The sequence below is a fragment of the Neovison vison genome, chromosome 6, assembly GCF_020171115.1.
Source record: "Neovison vison isolate M4711 chromosome 6, ASM_NN_V1, whole genome shotgun sequence".
NCBI classification, from domain to species: Eukaryota; Metazoa; Chordata; class Mammalia; order Carnivora; family Mustelidae; genus Neogale; species Neogale vison.
Genome location: NC_058096.1, coordinates 83,416,011 through 83,434,409, shown reverse-complemented (window position 1 = coordinate 83,434,409; position 18,399 = coordinate 83,416,011).

Sequence of the window (18,399 nt, the reverse complement as noted above, 5' to 3'; positions counted from 1 at the left end):
TCTGTAAGATGTATGTTGCTGCAAAGAGTTAGGTGATACCTGTATTAGAAGACTCAAGGTGTTGATTAAATCCAAGAAATAAATTTTCAAGTAGGATATCCAAAATACAAATAACAGTACACTTTAAGCTTCCTTGTACCTTTCAAAAAATAGACTCGCATAGGTTATTGTCATACTGATCTTAGTATCATTAATTTGTTCATTAATTTGTTTTATATATATAAAGATCATTAATTTGTTTTATATATATACAGATCATTAATTTGTTTTATATATATAAAGATCATTAATTTGTTTTGTATATATAAATATAAATACATATATAGTTAAAGATTTTATTTATTTATCTGTCAGAAAGAGAGAGAGAGTGAGTGAGCACAAACAGGGGGATTGGCAGGCAGAGGGAGAAGCAGGCTCCCTGCTGAGCAAGGAGCTTGATGTGGCGCTCCATCCCTGGACGCCAGGATCATGACCTGAGCCAAAGGCAGTTGCTTAACCAGCTGACCCACCCAGCCCAGGCATGTCTCTCTCTCCCTCTCTCTTTCTCTCTCTGTCTCTCTCCATAAAAACACATGTGCACACACACACATATATAGGGTTTTTTGTTTTTTGTTTTTTGAGAGAGAGAGAGAGAGAGAGCGAGCAAATGTGAGCCAGGGTAGGGGAGTGTGGGTAGGAAGGGGTAGAGAGAGAATCTCAAGCAGGCTCCATGCGCTGCACAGAGGCAGACACCGGCTGAGATCATGACCTAAGCTGAAATCAAGAGTCAGGTGCTTAACAGACTGAACAACCCAGGTGCCCTTAATTCGTTTATGAAGTGAAAAACTCCTAGTCATTTGGTTTTAAACTAGTAACTTTGAAAATAATTATTCTTTCTGTCCTAGGTAAGATATGTATTTGAATTGAACTGGCTGAAATAAAAAGAAACAAAAATCTCTCTTTTTTTCTCTGCAGAGTTTTAATTTCTTTTATTATGTCTAGTGGTTGTTGCAAATACAAACTCTCAATTTTCCTTAGTACCATCAAAAGGGAGAAACAGAAAAAATGAAGTCCCTTCTTAGGTCCTCTCCACCCGTATAAGGATAGAAGAGGCAGATGGGTAGATGGCAATATACAAAAAAGATAACTCCACAATTATGTTTGGAAAATGATGGGAACATTTGTAAATGAATCTGCAGTTATCCTGTTTATAAAGGATGGAGTGTGGTACCATGCACTTTTATAGATTCAGGAAATAATGTTTTACTTTTGCATGTTGATTTCAAGATTTTCTCTGTGATATGCAGTACTAGAGTAGAGTAAATGTATAAATTCAAAGTATTTTATTTCCATTTTAATCAAGTCTCTTGAGTTCAAGTGTGTAAATTACTACCCAATTAGCTGTTTTGTATGCCTGTGGTATTTCCATGTTCTACTAATATGGTAATGAATCAGAATATTGATTAGATTGTTTTAAATCTCTGAAAGAATTGAATGCCATTCTCATAGGCTTAAATTGTAAAGAAAATTTGACAACAGAGTGTGTACAAGAACTGATTTCTTTTTTATAATAATAGTAAGAAACTTTTTTAATATAACACAGTGCATGTTCACAGTAGAAATCCTCACAACCTATTAACTAGAGAAACCACAGTTAACGTTTAAATAGATATACTTCTTGTCTCTTTTTTCTGTATCTGTATCCATACATTTTTATTGTATTGAGACCATGTAGTTCATCCGGTAGTGTGTACAATAAAGATAGCTTTAATAGTTTTCTAAAAATGAAACAAGAGCATTATAAAAAATTCCAAAGTACAGAAGAATAAAAAGAAGAAAGTAAAAAAAAGAAAAAAATCACTTGAAACCTCTCCATCTAGAGATAATCACTGGTCTAAATGTTAAGGCATTTATGAGATATGCCAAAAAATGATAGTTATTAATATTAATAACATTTTTCCAGATACTTATCAATGTATAGATACTCATAAGATATTATGTATGTATTGATGTTTGAAAGTATACTTTTTTACTTTTTTTGATTTTTTTTATATCATGTGGACATGATTCTATGTCAAACATAGGTCTACACCATAAAGTTTTGCTAACTCATCATATTCTATTACGTATTATTTAAAAATTTTATTGTTATTTATTACCATTTTTCTATTATCATAAGTACTGTAATAAATGTTCTTATTACTAAATATTTACGTACATCTTTGATTAATTTCTAATGCCATATCTTAGAAGTAGCTCTGTTGGATCAAAGGTTGTACTTGTTTATACTCCTGCCAGCTATGTGTAAGGGAACCTATTCCCCATAAATCTTACCAACATTGAATATTATAATTCAGTAAATGTATTTACTTGAAAAGACATCTTTTTTTTTTTTTTTGAAAAATCGAATTATTTATTTATTTATTTATTTATTTTTCCTTTTTTTTTTTTTCATTTTTTTTTCCAATTTATTTATTTTCAGAAAAACAGTATTCATTATTTTTTCACCACACCCAGTGCTCCATGCAAGCTGTGCCCTCTATAATACCCACCACCTGGTACCCCAACCTCCCACCCCCCCGCCACTTCAAACCCCTCAGACTGTTTTTCAGAGTCCATAGTCTCTCATGGTTCATCTCCCCTTCCAATTTACCCAAAAGCACATACCCTCCCCAATGTCCATAACCTTCCCCCCTTCTCCCAACCCCCCTCCCCCCAGCAACCCACAGTTTGTTTCGTGAGATTAAGAGTCACTTATGGTTTGTCTCCCTCCCTATCCCATCTTGTTTCATGGATTCTTCTCCTACCCACTTAAGCCCCCATGTTGCACCACCACTCCCTCATATCAGGGAGATCATATGATAGTTGTCTTTCTCCGCTTGACTTATTTCGCTAAGCATGATACGCTCTAGTTCCATCCATGTTGTCGCAAATGGCAAGATTTCGTTTCTTTTGATGGCTGCATAGTATTCCATTGTGTATATATACCACATCTTCTTGATCCATTCATCTGTTGATGGACATCTAGGTTCTTTCCATAGTTTGGCTATTGTGGACATTGCTGCTATAAACATTCGGGTGCACGTGCCCCTTTGGATCACTACGTTTGTATCTTTAGGGTAAATTCCCAGTAGTGCAATTGCTGGGTCATAGGGCAGTTCTATTTTCAACATTTTGAGGAATCTCCATGCTGTTTTCCAGAGTGGTTGCACCAGCTTGCATTCCCACCAACAGTGTAGGAGGGTTCCCCTTTCTCCGCATCCTCGCCAGCATCTGTCATTTCCTGACTTGTTGATTTTAGCCATTCTGACTGGTGTGAGGTGATATCTCATTGTGGTTTTGATTTGTATTTCCCTGATGCCGAGTGATATGGAGCACTTTTTCATGTGTCTGTTGGCCATCTGGATGTCTTCTTTGCAGAAACGTCTGTTCATGTCCTCTGCCCATTTCTTGATTGGATTATTTGTTCTTTGGGTGTTGAGTTTGTTAAGTTCTTTATAGATTTTGGACACTAGTCCTTTATCTGATATGTCGTTTGAAAATATCTTCTCCCATTCTGTCAATTGTCTTTTGGTTTTGTTAACTGTTTCCTTTGCTGTGCAAAAGCTTTTGATTTTAATGAAATCCCAAAAGTTCATTTTTGCCCTTGCTTCCCTTGCCTTTGGCGATGTTCCTAGGAAGATGTTGCTGCGGCTGAGGTCGAAGAGGTTGCTGCCTGTGTTCTCCTCAAGGATTTTGATGGATTCCTTTCTCACATTGAGGTCCTTAATCCATTTTGAATCTATTTTTGTGTGTGGTGTAAGGAAATGGTCCAATTTCATTTTTCTGCACGTGGTTGTCCAATTTTCCCAACACCATTTATTGAAGAGGCTGTCTTTTTTCCATTGGACATTCTTTCCTGCTTTGTCGAAGATTAGTTGACCATAGAGTTGAGGGTCTATTTCTGGGCTCTCTATTCTGTTCCATTGGTCTATGTGTCTGTTTTTGTGCCAGTACCATGCTGTCTTGATGATGACAGCTTTGTAATAAAGCTTGAAGTCCGGAATTGTGATGCCACCAACTTTGGCTTTGTTTTTCAATATCCCTTTGGCTATTCGAGGTCTTTTCTGGTTCCATATAAATTTTAAAATTATTTGTTCCATTTCTTTGAAAAAGATGGATGGTACTTTGATAGGAATTGCATTAAATGTGTAGATTGCTTTAGGTAGCATAGACATTTTCACAATATTTATTCTTCCAATCCAGGAGCATGGAACATTTTTCCATTTCTTTGTGTCTTCCTCAATTTCTTTCATGAGTACTTTATAGTTTTCTGAGTATAGATTCTTAGCCTCTTTGGTTAGGTTTATTCCTAGGTATCTTATGGTTTGGGGTGCAATTGTAAATGGGATTGACTCCTTAATTTCTCTTTCTTCTGTCTTGTTGTTGGTGTAGAGAAATGCAACTGATTTCTGTGCATTGATCTTATATCCTGACACTTTACTGAATTCCTGTATAAGTTCTAGCAGTTTTGGAGTGGAGTCTTTTGGGTTTTCCACATAGAGTATCATATCATCTGCGAAGAGTGATAATTTGACTTCTTCTTTGCCGATTTGGATGCCTTTAATTTCCTTTTGTTGTCTGATTGCTGAGGCTAGGACTTCTACTACTATGTTGAATAGCAGTGGTGATAATGGACATCCCTGCCGTGTTCCTGACCTTAGTGGAAAAGCTTTCAGTTTTTCTCCATTGAGAATGATATTTGCAGTGGGTTTTTCATAGATGGCTTTGATGATATTGAGGTATGTGCCCTCTATCCCTACACTTTGAAGGGTTTTGATCAGGAAGAGATGCTGTACTTTGTCAAATGCTTTTTCAGCATCTATTGAGAGTATCATATGGTTCTTGTTCTTTCTTTTATTGATGTGTTGTATCACATTGACTGATTTGCGGATATTGAACCAACCTTGCAGCCCTGGAATAAATCCCACTTGGTCATGGTGAATAATCCTTTTAATGTACTGTTGAATCCTATTGGCTAGTATTTTGGTGAGAATTTTTGCATCTGTGTTCATCAAGGATATTGGTCTATAGCTCTCTTTTTTGATGGAATCCTTGTCTGGTTTTGGGATCAAGGTGATGCTGGCCTCATAAAATGAGTTTGGGAGTTTTCCTTCCATTTCTATTTTTTGGAACAGTTTCAGGAGAATAGGAATTAGTTCTTCTTTAAATGTTTGGTAGAATTCCCCCGGGAAGCCGTCTGGCCCTGGGCTTCTGTTTGTTTGGAGATTTTTAATGACTGTTTCAATCTCCTTACTGGTTATGGGTCTGTTCAGGCTTTCTATTTCTTCCTGTTTCAATTTTGGTAGTTTATATGTTTCTAGGAATGCATCCATTTCTTCCAGATTGTCAAATTTGTTGGCGTAGAGTTGCTCATAGTATGTTCTTATAATAGTTTGTATTTCTTTGGTGTTAGTTGTGATCTCTCCTCTTTCATTCATGATTTTATTTATTTGGGTCCTTTCTCTTTTCTTTTTGATAAGTCTGGCCAAGGGTTTATCAATTTTATTAATTCTTTCAAAGAACCAGCTCCTAGTTTGGTTGATTAGTTCTATTGTTTTTTTGGTTTCTATTTCATTGATTTCTGCTCTGATCTTTATGATTTCTCTTCTCCTGCTGGGCTTAGGGTTTCTTTCTTGTTCTTTCTCCAGCTCCTTTAGGTGTAGGGTTAGGTTGTGTACCTGAGACCTTTCTTGTTTCTTGAGAAAAGCTTGTACCGCTATATATTTTCCTCTCAGGACTGCCTTTGTTGTGTCCCACAGATTTTGAACCGTTGTATTTTCATTATCATTTGTTTCCATGATTTTTTTCAATTCTTCTTTAATTTCCCGGTTGACCCATTCATTCTTTAGAAGGATGCTGTTTAGTCTCCATGTATTTGTGTTCTTTCCAAACTTCCTCTTGTGGTTGAGTTCTAGCTTCAGAGCATTGTGGTCTGAAAATATGCAGGGAATGATCCCAATCTTTTGATACCGGTTGAGTCCTGATTTAGGACCGAGGATGTGATCTATTCTGGAGAATGTTCCATGTGCACTAAAGAAGAATGTGTATTCTGTTGCTTTGGGATGAAATGTTCTGAATATATCTGTGATGTCCATCTCATCCAGTGTATCATTTAAGGCCTTTATTTCCCTGTTGATCTTTTGCTTGGATGATCTGTCCATTTCAGTGAGGGGAGTGTTAAAGTCCCCTACTATTATTGTATTATTGTTGATGTGTTTCTTTGATTTTGTTATTAATTGGTTTATATAGTTGGCTGCGCCCACGTTGGGGGCATAGATATTTAAAATTGTTAGATCTTCTTGTTGGACAGACCCTTTGAGTATGATATAGTGTCCTTCCTCATCTCTTATTATAGTCTTTGGCTTAAAATCTAATTGATCTGATATAAGGATTGCCACTCCTGCTTTTTTCTGATGTCCATTAGCATGGTAAATTCTTTTCCACCCCCTCACTTTAAGTCTGGAGGTGTCTTCGGGTTTAAAATGAGTTTCTTGGAGGCAACATATAGATGGGTTTTGTTTTTTTATCCATTCTGATACCCTGTGTCTTTTGATTGGGGCATTTAGCCCATTAACATTCAGGGTAACTATTGAGAGATATGATTTTAGTGCCATTGTATTGCCTGTAAGGTGACTGTTACTGTATATTGTCTCTGTTCCTTTCTGATCTACCACTTGTAGGCTCTCTCTTTGCTTAGATGACCCCTTTCAGTATTTCCTGTAGCGCTGGTTTGGTGTTTGCAAATTCTTTCAGTTTTTGTTTGTCCTGGAAGCTTTTAATCTCTCCTTCTATTTTCAATGATAGCCTAGCTGGATATAGTATTCTTGGCTGCATGTTTTTCTCGTTTAGTGCTCTGAAAATGTCATGCCAGCTCTTTCTGGCCTGCCAGGTCTCTGTGGATAAGTCAGCTGCCAATCTAATACTTTTACCATTGTATGTTACAGACTTCTTTTCCCGGGCTGCTTTCAGGATTTTCTCTTTGTCACTAAGGCTTGTAAATTTTACTATTAGGTGACGGGGTGTGGGCCTACTCTTATTGATTTTGAGGGGTGTTCTCTGAACTCCTGAATTTTGATACTCGTTCCCTTTGCCATATTGGGGAAATTCTCCCCAATAATTCTCTCCAGTATACCTTCTGCTCCCCTCTCTCTTTCTTCTTCTTCTGGAATCCCAATTATTCTAATGTTGTTTCGTCTTATGGTGTCACTTATCTCTCGAATTCTCCCCTCATGGTCCAGTAGCTGTTTGTCCCTCTTTTGCTCAGCTTCTTTATTCTCTGTCATTTGGTCTTCTATATCGCTAATTCTTTCTTCTGCCTCATTTATCCTAGCAGTGAGAGCCTCCATTTTTTATTGAACTTCATTAATAGCTTTTTTGATTTCAACTTGGTTAGATTTTAGTTCTTTTATTTCTCCAGAAAGGGCTTTTATATCTCTGGAGAGGGTTTCTCTAATATCTTCCATGCCTTTTCAAGCCCGGCTATAACCTTGAGAATTGTCATTTTGAACTCTAGATCTGACATATCACCAATGTCTGTATTGATTTGGTCCCTAGCCTTCAGTACTGCCTCTTGTTCTTTTTTTTGTTGTGAATTTTTCCGTCTTGTCATTTTGTCCAGCTAAGAGTATATGAAGGAGCAAGTAAAATACTAAAAGGGTGGCAACAATCCCAGGAAAATATGCTTTAACCAAATCAGAAGAGATCCCAAATCGTGAGGGGGGATTTCTCCCCCCTGACGATTGGGTGAGGGATCTCCTCTGATTGGGATCTCCTTTGATTGGGATCTCCCAATCTCTTCTGATTGGGATCTCTTCTGATTTGGGGATAAAAAGAGGTTCAAAAAGAAAGAAAGAAAAAAAGAATTAAAAAAAAGAGATTGAATTAAAAATTCAATCAAGAATTTAAAAAAGAATTAAGAAAAAAAAGATTGAAGAGATTAGGATCTCTTCTGATTTGGGGATAAAAAAAGGTTCAAAAAGAAAGAAAGAAAAAAAAGAATTAAAAAAAAGAAAATGAATAAACAAAAGTATAAAAAAGAAAAATATATATTAGATAATCTAGTTAAAAAACGTTAAAAGAGAAAAGGGTAAAAGTTATAAAAAATTTTAGCAGAAGAAGAGAAAAAAAATGAAAAAGAAAAAAATTAAATTAACTGCAAGACTGAAAAATCACAGGCAGAAAGCCATGAGTTCCGTGGTTTGTTTTCTCCTCCTCTGGAATTCTGCTGCTCTCTCCTTGGTATTGAAACTGCACTCCTTGGTAGGTGAACTTGGTCTTGCCTGGATTTCTTGTTGATCTTCTGGGGGAGGGGCCTGGTGTAGTGATTCTCAAGTGTCTTTGCCCCAGGCGGAATTACACCGCCCTTACCAGGGGCCGGGCTGAGTGATCTGCTCGGCTTTGCTTTCAGGAGCTTTTGTTCCCTGAGCGCTTTCCGTAGAGTTCCAGAGGACGGGAATACAAATGGCGGCCTCCTGGTCTCCGGCCCGGAGGAGCCGAGAGCCCGGGGCCCCGCTCCCCTGTGCGCCCTCAGCGAACAGCTCCCAGTAACTCGCGTCTGCCCAACCTCCGGCTGCGCTCCGAGCTCACCGAGCTTGCGACCTGTTCAAGGCAACTCCAAGCTGCGAGCTTACTGTCGGCTCTGTCTCTGCAGCCGGCTTTCCCGTTCCAATATCCGCAAGCTCTGCGACACTCGGACACCCCCGATCCTTTTGTGACCCCGCAGGACCTGAGGTCACGCCGACCCCATGTGGGCTTCGCCCCGGTTTAGCCTCTGGAGCGATGTCCCTCAGCGGAACAGACTTTTAAAAGTCCTGATTTTGTGCTCCGTTGCTCCGCCGCTTGCCGGGAGCCGGCCCCTCCCCCCGGGGTCTATCTTCCCGTCGCTTTGGATTCACTTCTCCGCCAGTCCTACCTTTCAGAAAGTGGTTGTTTTTCTGTTTCTAGAATTGCTGTTCTTCTTCTCCTCGATCTGCCGATGGATTTGCAGGTGTTTGCAATCTTTAGATAAGCTCTCTAGCTGATCTCCTGCTAGCTGAGGTAGTCTCAGCCTGCTACTTCTCCGCCATCTTGACTCCTCCCTCCTTGAAAAGACATCTTATTTCTGTTTTATTTTATATATCTTTGTCTTCTAATGAGAAAAACATTTCCAGGGCTTTTATTGGCTATTTATTATTCTTCTGTTGTGAACTGCCTATTTGTATCATTTGCTAGTCTTTAAATTCAGATATTCATCATTATGTATTAAATGTTACTCTTTTTTGTCATATATTTGACATTTTTCTTTAGTAATTTTCATTATACCTTTCAATTTTGTACACATTCTTTTTCTGTGTATATAAAAGTTATAAAACTTTAGATGGTTATTTATATGAATATCTTACTTTATGACTTTTAGTGTTCTTAAAATCATGCTTAGAGAATCTTTTCTTACCCAAAGATTATGCAACTATGTGTTAATATTTTATCTTAATATTTTTTCATTTATTTAATATGTGACATGATTAATATATTTGGAGCTCATTTTCATGCAAAATGTGAGATAAATCCAACTTAATTTTTTTCTGACTTCACTTATTGTATTGATTTTGTCATATGTTAATTTATTTTATTTTTGGGACGCCTGGGTGGCTCAGTTGGTTGGACGACTGCCTTCGGCTCAGGGCGTGATCCTGGAGTCCCAGGATCGAGTCCCACATCGGGCTCCCAGCTCCATGGGGAGTCTGCTTCGCTCTCTGACCTTCTCCTCGCTCATGCTCTCTCTCACTGTCTCTCTCTCTCAAATAAATAAATAAAATTAAAAAAAATAATAAAAAAAATTATTTTATTTTCACTTTTGTATAGTTAAATTTAGCATTCTTTTTCTTTATGACTTTCATTGTTAGTGCAATAATTAATAAAAGCTTCCTACCTCAAGAGTATATGTATGTACATATAGGTATATGTCTAGCTTTCTAATTCATTTATGGTTCCATTTCTAACATTGAAGTCATTAGTTTATCTGAAATTTATTTTGATGTACTGTGTGAAATAGTTAATTTCTCCCTCAGTGCTTGGTCAGTTAAATAAATATAATTACCAGAGAACTCATATATTGACATTGATTTTATTTATTTATTTTTTATTTTTTATTTTTTTTAAAGATTTTATTTATTTATTTGATAGAGAGAGATTACAAGTAGGCAGAGAGGCAGGCAGAGAGACATAGGAGGAAGCAGGCTCCCTGCTGAGCAGAGAGCCCGATGCGGGACTCGATCCCAGGACCCTGAGATCATGACCTGAGCCAAAGGCAGCGGCTTAACCCACTGAGCCACCCAGGCGCCCTTGACATTGATTTTAAATCTTGTCTTTGTCACATAACACATTCAACTATTTGGGCATATTTCTGGATTTTTCTATTCTATTCCATTTATCTTTCTGTTTATTCTTATACTAGCTCTATGCTTTAAAAATTATAACAGCTTTATAATATGCTTAAAAAGCTTATATCTTTAACAAAAACTTAAAAGAATCTTATAACTTTCCTTAAAATTTTCAGTTTTGGGGGGAGCCTACATGGCTCAGTTGGTTAAGTTTCTGATAAGTGCTCAGGTTATGATCTCAGGGTTGTGAGATGGAGCCCTGCATCAGGCTCTGTGCTGAGCTTGGAGTCTGCTTGAGACTTTCTTTCTCCCTCTGCCTCTGCCCCCAGTCCCTCACTCTTGCTCTCTCTCTCAATAAATACATAAAATCTTTAAAGCAGGTTTTTTGGAGGATACCTGGTTGGCTCAGTTGGTTAAGCATCTGCCTTCAGCTCAGGTCATGATTCCAGGGTCCTGGAATTGAGTCCCACATCAGGCTACCTGCTCAGTGGGGATCCTGCTTCTCCCTCCGTTGCTGCCCCTGCTTGTACTCTCTCTTTCTCTGATGAAGAAATAAATAAAATCTTAATTTTTTTTTCAGTTTAGGCTATAGATTAATATTGCATTGCCTTTTTAAAAAAAAGTTTTTATTTAAATTCCTGTTAGTTAACTTAGAGTGTAATATTAATTCCAGGTGTATAATTTAGTGATTCAATAGGTCCGTACAACACCCAGTACTCATCACAAATGCTCTCTTTAATCCCCAACACCTATTTCACCCATCCCCAACCCACCTATCAATTTCTTCTCTATGGTTAAGAATCCGTTTTCTGGTTTGCCTTTCTCTCTTTTCCTCCCACATACTCATTTATTTTCTTGCTCCCTCCCTTCCTCCCGCTCTCCTTCCTTCCTTCTTTCCTTCCTTCCTTCCTTCCTTCCTTTTTTCTTCCTTTCTTATTCCTTTCTGATTTATTTATTCAGGGAGGGGAGGGGCAGAAGGACAGGAGAAAGAGTCTCAATCAGACTCCATACTGAGTGCAGGGCCCCATGCTGGGCTCAATCTCATGACCCTGAGATCATGACCTGACTGGAAATCAAGAGTCCGACACCTAACTGACTGTGCCACCCAGGGGTTCCATCTTTTGTTTTGTTTCTTTAATTCCATACATGACTGAAATAATGATATTTGTCTTTCTTTAACTGATACACTTCTCTTAGTATAATACTCTCTAGCTCTATACAAGTCTTTACAAATGGCAAGATTTCATTCTTTTTTATGGCTGGGGTAATATTCCACTGCATCTATATACCATATCTTCTTTATCTTCATCAATTTTAGTTGGGCTATTTCCATAGTTTAGCTATTATGGATAATGCTGCTAAAAACATTGGGGTGCATGTATCAGTTTAAATTAGTGTTTTTGTATAGTATGTCCTTTTTTTCCCCAATTTATTTATTTTCAGAAAAACAGTATTCATTATTTTTTCACCACACCCAGTGCTCCATGCAAGCCGTGCCCTCTATAATACCCACCACCTGGTACCCCAACCTCCCACCCCCCCGCCACTTCAAACCCCTCAGACTGTTTTTCAGAGTCCATAGTCTCTCATGGTTCACCTCCCCTTCCAATTTACCCAAATTCCCTACTCCTCTCTAACGCCCCTTGTCCTCCATGCTATTTGTTATGCTCCACAAATAAGTGAAGCCATATGATAATTGACTCTCTCTGCTTGACTGATTTCACTCAGCATAATCTCTTCCAGTCCCGTCCATGTTGCTACAAAAGTTGGGTATTCATCCTTTCTGATGGAGGCATAATACTCCATAGTGTATATGGACCACATCTTCCTTATCCATTCATCCGTTGAAGGGCATCTTGGTTCTTTCCATAGTTTGGCGACTGTGGCCATTGCTGCTATAAACATTGGGGTACAGATGGCCCTTCTTTTCACGACATCTGTATCTTTGGGGTAAATACCCAGGAGTGCAATTGCAGGGTCGTAGGGAAGCTCTATTTTTAATTTCTTGAGGAATCTCCACACTGTTCTCCAATGAAACTCGACCATTCTCTTACACCGTACACAAAGATCAACTCAAAATGGATAAAAGACCTCAACGTGAGACAGGAATCCATCAGAATCCTAGAGGAGAACATAGGTAGTAATCTCTTTGATATCAGCCACAGCAACTTCTTTCAAGATACGTCTCCAAAGGCAAAGGAAACAAAAGCGAAAATCAACTTCTGGGACTTCATCAAAATCAAAAGCTTCTGCACAGCAAAGGAAACAGTCAAAAAAACAAAGAGGCAACCCACGGAATGGGAGAAGATATTTGCAAATGACAGTACAGACAAAAGGTTGATATCCAGGATCTATAATGAACTCCTCAAACTCAATCCACACGAAACAGACAAACACATCAAAAAATGGGCAGAAGATATGAACAGACACTTCTCCAATCAAGACCTACAAATGGCTATCAGACACATGAAAAAATGCTCATCATCATTAGCCCTCAGGGAGATTTAAATTAAAACCACATTGAGATATCACCTTACACCAGTTAGAATGGTCAAAATTAACAACACAGGAAACAACATGTGTTGGAGAGGATGTGGAGAAAGGGGAACCCTCTTAGTATGTCCTTTAATTCACATTTCTAGTGATCCTAGTAGTGATTCAGAACATTTTTTAAAAGTAGGCTCCATGCCCAGTATGTAGCCCAATGCAGGGCTTGAACTCATAACCCTGGGCTCAAGACCTGAGCTGAGATCAAGATTTGGACACTTAAAAAAAAAAAGAGTTGAACACTTAACTGATGGAGCCACCCAGGTGCCCCTGGAGCTTTTTTTCATGCTTGCTGACCATTTAGATTTGTTTCAATGTGAATTTTTCTTCTTCTCTTCGATCTGCCGATGGATTTGCAGGTGTTTGCAACCTTTAGATAAGCTCTCTAGCTGATCTCCTGCTAGCTGAAGTAGTCTCAGCCTGCTACTTCTCCACCATCTTGACTCCTTCCCCCTCAATGTGAATTTTTAATGTTTTTTTTAAATCCATTTTTCTCTTCAGTTGTGTCTTCTTCCATAATCTATAAATATTAACCATTTCTCTCTTGTCTGTATTGCAAATAGCTTTGTAACTCTACTATCTATTGTTTATAATACCTTTTACTATGTATGTCTTCAATTTTTAAAAATATACTTATAAGGTCTATGTTTTATTTTATAGCTTCTAAGTTTCCTGTCTTAGTTAGAAAGGTTTCCTAGTACTGGCTATACCTACAGTCTCCTACATGTTCTCACATGGTATGTATTATTTAAAATTTTAAGCTTAAGACTTTAACTCATCTGAATTAATTTTTGTATTGGTATAAAATAAAAGCCCATTTATTTCTTCAGATGGTTGGCCCATATGCCAACACTATAATCATGAATATAAATATCACTTTTATTATACTTAAAATTTTACACATACTGAAATTAAATTCTGGAGTCTATTCTGTCCGTATTGTATACCGTATGTCAATACAATACTATGCTACCAGAATATACAATACATATTTGGACAAATATACTGCATACAGTACAATATACATACATACAATACAATATTTAGACAAATATTATTTGATTGGTTATGCTAGTGAATGGTATTCCCACACATGCAAGCATATCAGTAAATACAGTACCTTTGAATTCTTGGAAAAAAATTTAAGAATAAAATTCAGGCAACAATGAGATGAATAAAGAAATAAATTAGCAAATGGGAAGTCAGGTTGTAAAAGAGTTCATGGGGAAGATTTAGTTCATTAGCATAAAAAACTACAATTACACAACTGTGAAAAATATGTTGCAAAACAATGGGTATATAAATGTGATTAATATCGACAATGTAAAAGGAACAAAAATAAAATCAGTTGATGGCTGTTTGGTGATCTGACAATAAGTATAACCATAACTGACTCAGCAATTCTACTCATCCATATACATGGAACAAGTAATTATAAGTTCAATCAGTGTACAGAATTGTAGTTTCTGTGGGAATACAGTAATTATATAAATTATAATTATATAATAATTATATAATACAGTAATTATATAAAAGGTAGATTTAACCAGGTTTAGGGAGCTAGAAAAGGGTTTTTGGAGAAAGTGACATTGTAATTGAAACATAAAAGATATTCAAGAGTGAGGATGGGATTGAGATAGTGGGTGGGGGGAATATTCCAGGTAGACAAATTATAAATATGATGGCCCCTGTGGGAGTGAAGAGGTGGGAAAGGCATTGCAAATTCCAGAAAGAGGGGCAGAACGTCTGGAGCCTTGAGAGCTGAGGCGAGGCAGGGTGTGATCAAGAGCACAGATGAGGCAGAACAGAAGGCAGGATCAGTCAGATCATGAGGCCATGATCAAGAGTTGGGTCATTATCCAGAGGACAGTGGAAAGTCTCTGAAGATACTCTGTTGGGGTAGGGAAGTGTGGGGAAACATACTTAGATATGTTTTGAAAAATCACTCCAACTACTGTGTGTTGAATAGACAGGAGCAGAACACGAACAGATGAACAGCTACTGCAGCAGTCCAGGTGAGAGAGGAAGTGTTGACAGTGGAGAGGGAGAGGATGAATGGATTCTAGAGATGTTTAGGCATCAGTATAGATAAGATTTACTAATAGATTGAGTGTAGGCGTGAGGAAGATGGAAAAGTCAAGGAAGACTCCTGATAGGGAACTTGAAAAGCTGTTTGGATAGTGCTGCTGCTTGCTAAGATAAGGAATACATCATGAGAAGATAAGCAGGGAGATGTTCATGCAGTTTTGGACCTGTCGAGATCAAAATAGTAGGTGGCAGATATGACAGTAAGCACATAAGTTTAAGGGTCTGTGTGGAGCTCAGAAGAGAAGTCTGGGCTTGAGATAGAGTTTGAGGGTTGGTGATGTACAGAAGTAGCTGAAGGTCATGGAGTGCTTGAAATTGCCTCTAAATCTTAATCTAAAAAACACAGCAAACAAACAAAGCAGAAACAGACCTATAAATACAGAGAACAAACTGATGGTTGCTAGAGCATAGGGTAGGTTGATAGAGATAGGGCATGGGGAAAGGGCAAAGTGGGTAAAGGGGGATTGGGAGTACAGGCTTGCAGTTACGGAATGAATAAATCACGGGGATGAAAGGTACAGCATAGGGAATGCAGTTAGTGGTATCGTAATTGTGTTGTGTGGTGGCAGATGGAAGTTACCCTTATGGTGAACACAACATAACGTACAGACTTGTAGAATTACTGTGCAGTACCCCTGAAACTAACATAACGTTTTGTGTCAACTGTACTTTAATAAAAAAAAAGGGTACATGGTGCCGAGAGAAGGGAGTCTGGGGCAGGGCTGAGGAACACTCACATTTCATAGTGGAGTAGGGCAGGAGGATCCCTGAAAGTAAAACTGAAAGGGGAGGCCAAAAATGTGGAAGGAAACTCGGTGGTTTCTTGGGAGGTAAGGAAGAGTTTGTCTTAAGGAGACAGTAGTGACCTGCGTCATGATGCTAAAAGGCCAAGTTCAGACACAAGTCTATTGGATTTGGTTACAAGAAGGCCTTGTATATAATGTGGAAGGGCCACCCCGGGGAGATGTGGGGACAAAATTCCAGCTAGGAGTGGTGTGAAGGGCCATGAGAGGTGAGGATATAAAGTCGAGTTTAATTCATTTAAGGAGTTTGGCTGTGAAGGAAAGAGAGCAAAAACTTGACAGTAAATGGGCTTTTAATTTTAACTTTAGAAGGTCTTAAATTTTAACTTAAAAAAATACTGATAGGAAGGCGCCAGAAAAGAGAGGTTAGAGATACAGGAGAGAGGATTCACTGTTTGCCGTTTTTATTAAGACTCCTGGGGAGGCTGGGGAGGGCAAGGGTGAGTCCTAGAGAATAGGGAGTGCGATGCGTGCTCAACGTTAAGAGGTCAGAAGGAGAAGTATGAGTGCACAAATAAGTAGGGTTGTAGATGTGATGGCAGGCTGTTCAGGTAACTTTTACCTGAGAGGAGTGAGAGGTAAGGAGCTGCTGTGAGAGAAGATGTGATGGGCCCTGGGTAAGCAACTTGAAAAGCAGAAGGCTTGCATAGCTCTGAAGCACAGACAAACTAGCTGACCAGCAACAGCGCCGAGACAGTCTCACACTTCTTCATGTTATCAGGCAAACTCCTGAGCGTTGGGTCTTCCTGTAATTTGACTTACTTTAGGTAAAATTCAGCTGGGGGATATTTATAAACACTTGGTTTACAGACTGTCACATAAAAAAACAAAACAAAACTGTGAAGAGTAAACTCTTTCTACTCTTCCTTGATGTAAATTAAATGTCATGTCCCCTAAGAATCTGGAAAATATAGGTCTATCCATATACTCCTTAACTAAATGACATATACAAAATTCAGTTATGCAAACTGAATATATGAGAGTTTTTCCCCCAACCTTAGAGCATTACCAAGGACTCTGTTTTGCAAAGGGAAAAGAATATGGAGTTTAGAGCCAGATAGATTTGGTTTATTTTTTCTTAAAGATTTTATTTATTTATTTGACACAAAGAGAGAGATAGTGAGAGAGAGAACATAAGCAGGGAGAGTGGCAGGCAGAGAGTGAGGGAGAAGCAGGCTCCGGCTGAGCAGGGAGCTCAATGCAGGGCTTGATCCCTGGGATCGTGAACTGAGCCAAAGCCAGATACCTAACCGACTGAGTCACCCACGCCCCAGATTTGTTTTAAATCTAAGTTTTGTTAAGTACTAAAATGACCACAGGTGAGTCACTACCCCTGGGCTCAGTTTTCTCATCTTTTAAATAGTAAGATCTACCTGAATTGGGTTGTTGGAAGATTGAGCGAAGTGATATATGGAAAATATCCAGGACAATGCATGGCACAACGTGCTCAGAGAGGAGTCTTTTTATTTATTCTTGGTTTATAGGATTTATAAGAATAATTTGCAGGGTTACCATGAAAAATCTCTCGTTGCCTGTTTAGTCAACCTATTAACATTTATCGAACACTTGCTAGATATCATGTGCCTGGTCCTTTGTTAGGGACAATGGAAACAAAGAAGGTTGAACTGTAGTTGTCACCCTAGAGCTCCTCATGCTGCACTTAAAAAATGTTTTCATGCAACAGTTTTGTAAACATGCACTTCTAGAGTCTGTTAGTTGCTTAACTGAATACACAATTTTAGCCCAGTGGCTAGTATATCCGTCACTTAATAGATCTTATTTTTCCTCTCCTCTTCTCCCGAGATAAGATACAGGCAATGCAAGCTTTGTGACCAGTTGTTATACAGAAATCTGATTCAGAATTACAAATAACTTATAATAGGTGTGGAAAGAAACCATCGAAAGGCATGAGCTTCTTAGGAAAGCTGACCTCTGGGCCCAGACGTCCAGGGTTGGTTGCCTGTTTTGCCCTAAATAGCATCCCTGATGTGATCTGAAAAGTTTTGCATCTTTTCTGACCCTGCCTGTGTTTCCTGTGGTTTTGCCTCAGGGATATCCTTTCCATTTCTGAAAGCTGAGTGTCTGACACTCATATCTGTTTTAGGTTTCTTGAAGTTCCTTGGAACAGTTTCTTTTCTTACTAAAATTCACAATTTGATGGCCAGTCTTTCTTCTGGCTCAGTAAGAGACACCGTGCTCTCCAGAGTCTGTAGTAGGTCACTGCCTTATGATAGCAGGTTCTTTCTTATTCCATCTTCCAGTGAATTAAAATTTTTTGTTTTATGAAATTAAAAAGAATTATATGGGGGCGCCTGGTTGGCTCAGTGGTTTAAAGCCTCTGCCTTTGGCTCAGGTCATGATCGCAGGGTCCTGAGTTCGAGCCCCGCTTCGGGTTCTCTGCTCAGCAGGGAGCCTGCTTCCTCCGTCTCTCTCTGCCTGCCTCTCTGCCTACTTGTGATCTCTGTCTGTCAAATAAGTAAATAAAATCTTTTTAAAAAAAAGAATTATATGAATGCATTTTCGTAAAATAGTAAGACATGCAAGTTCAGAGCATAAGATGTGAAATACCTTATTTTTTTTCT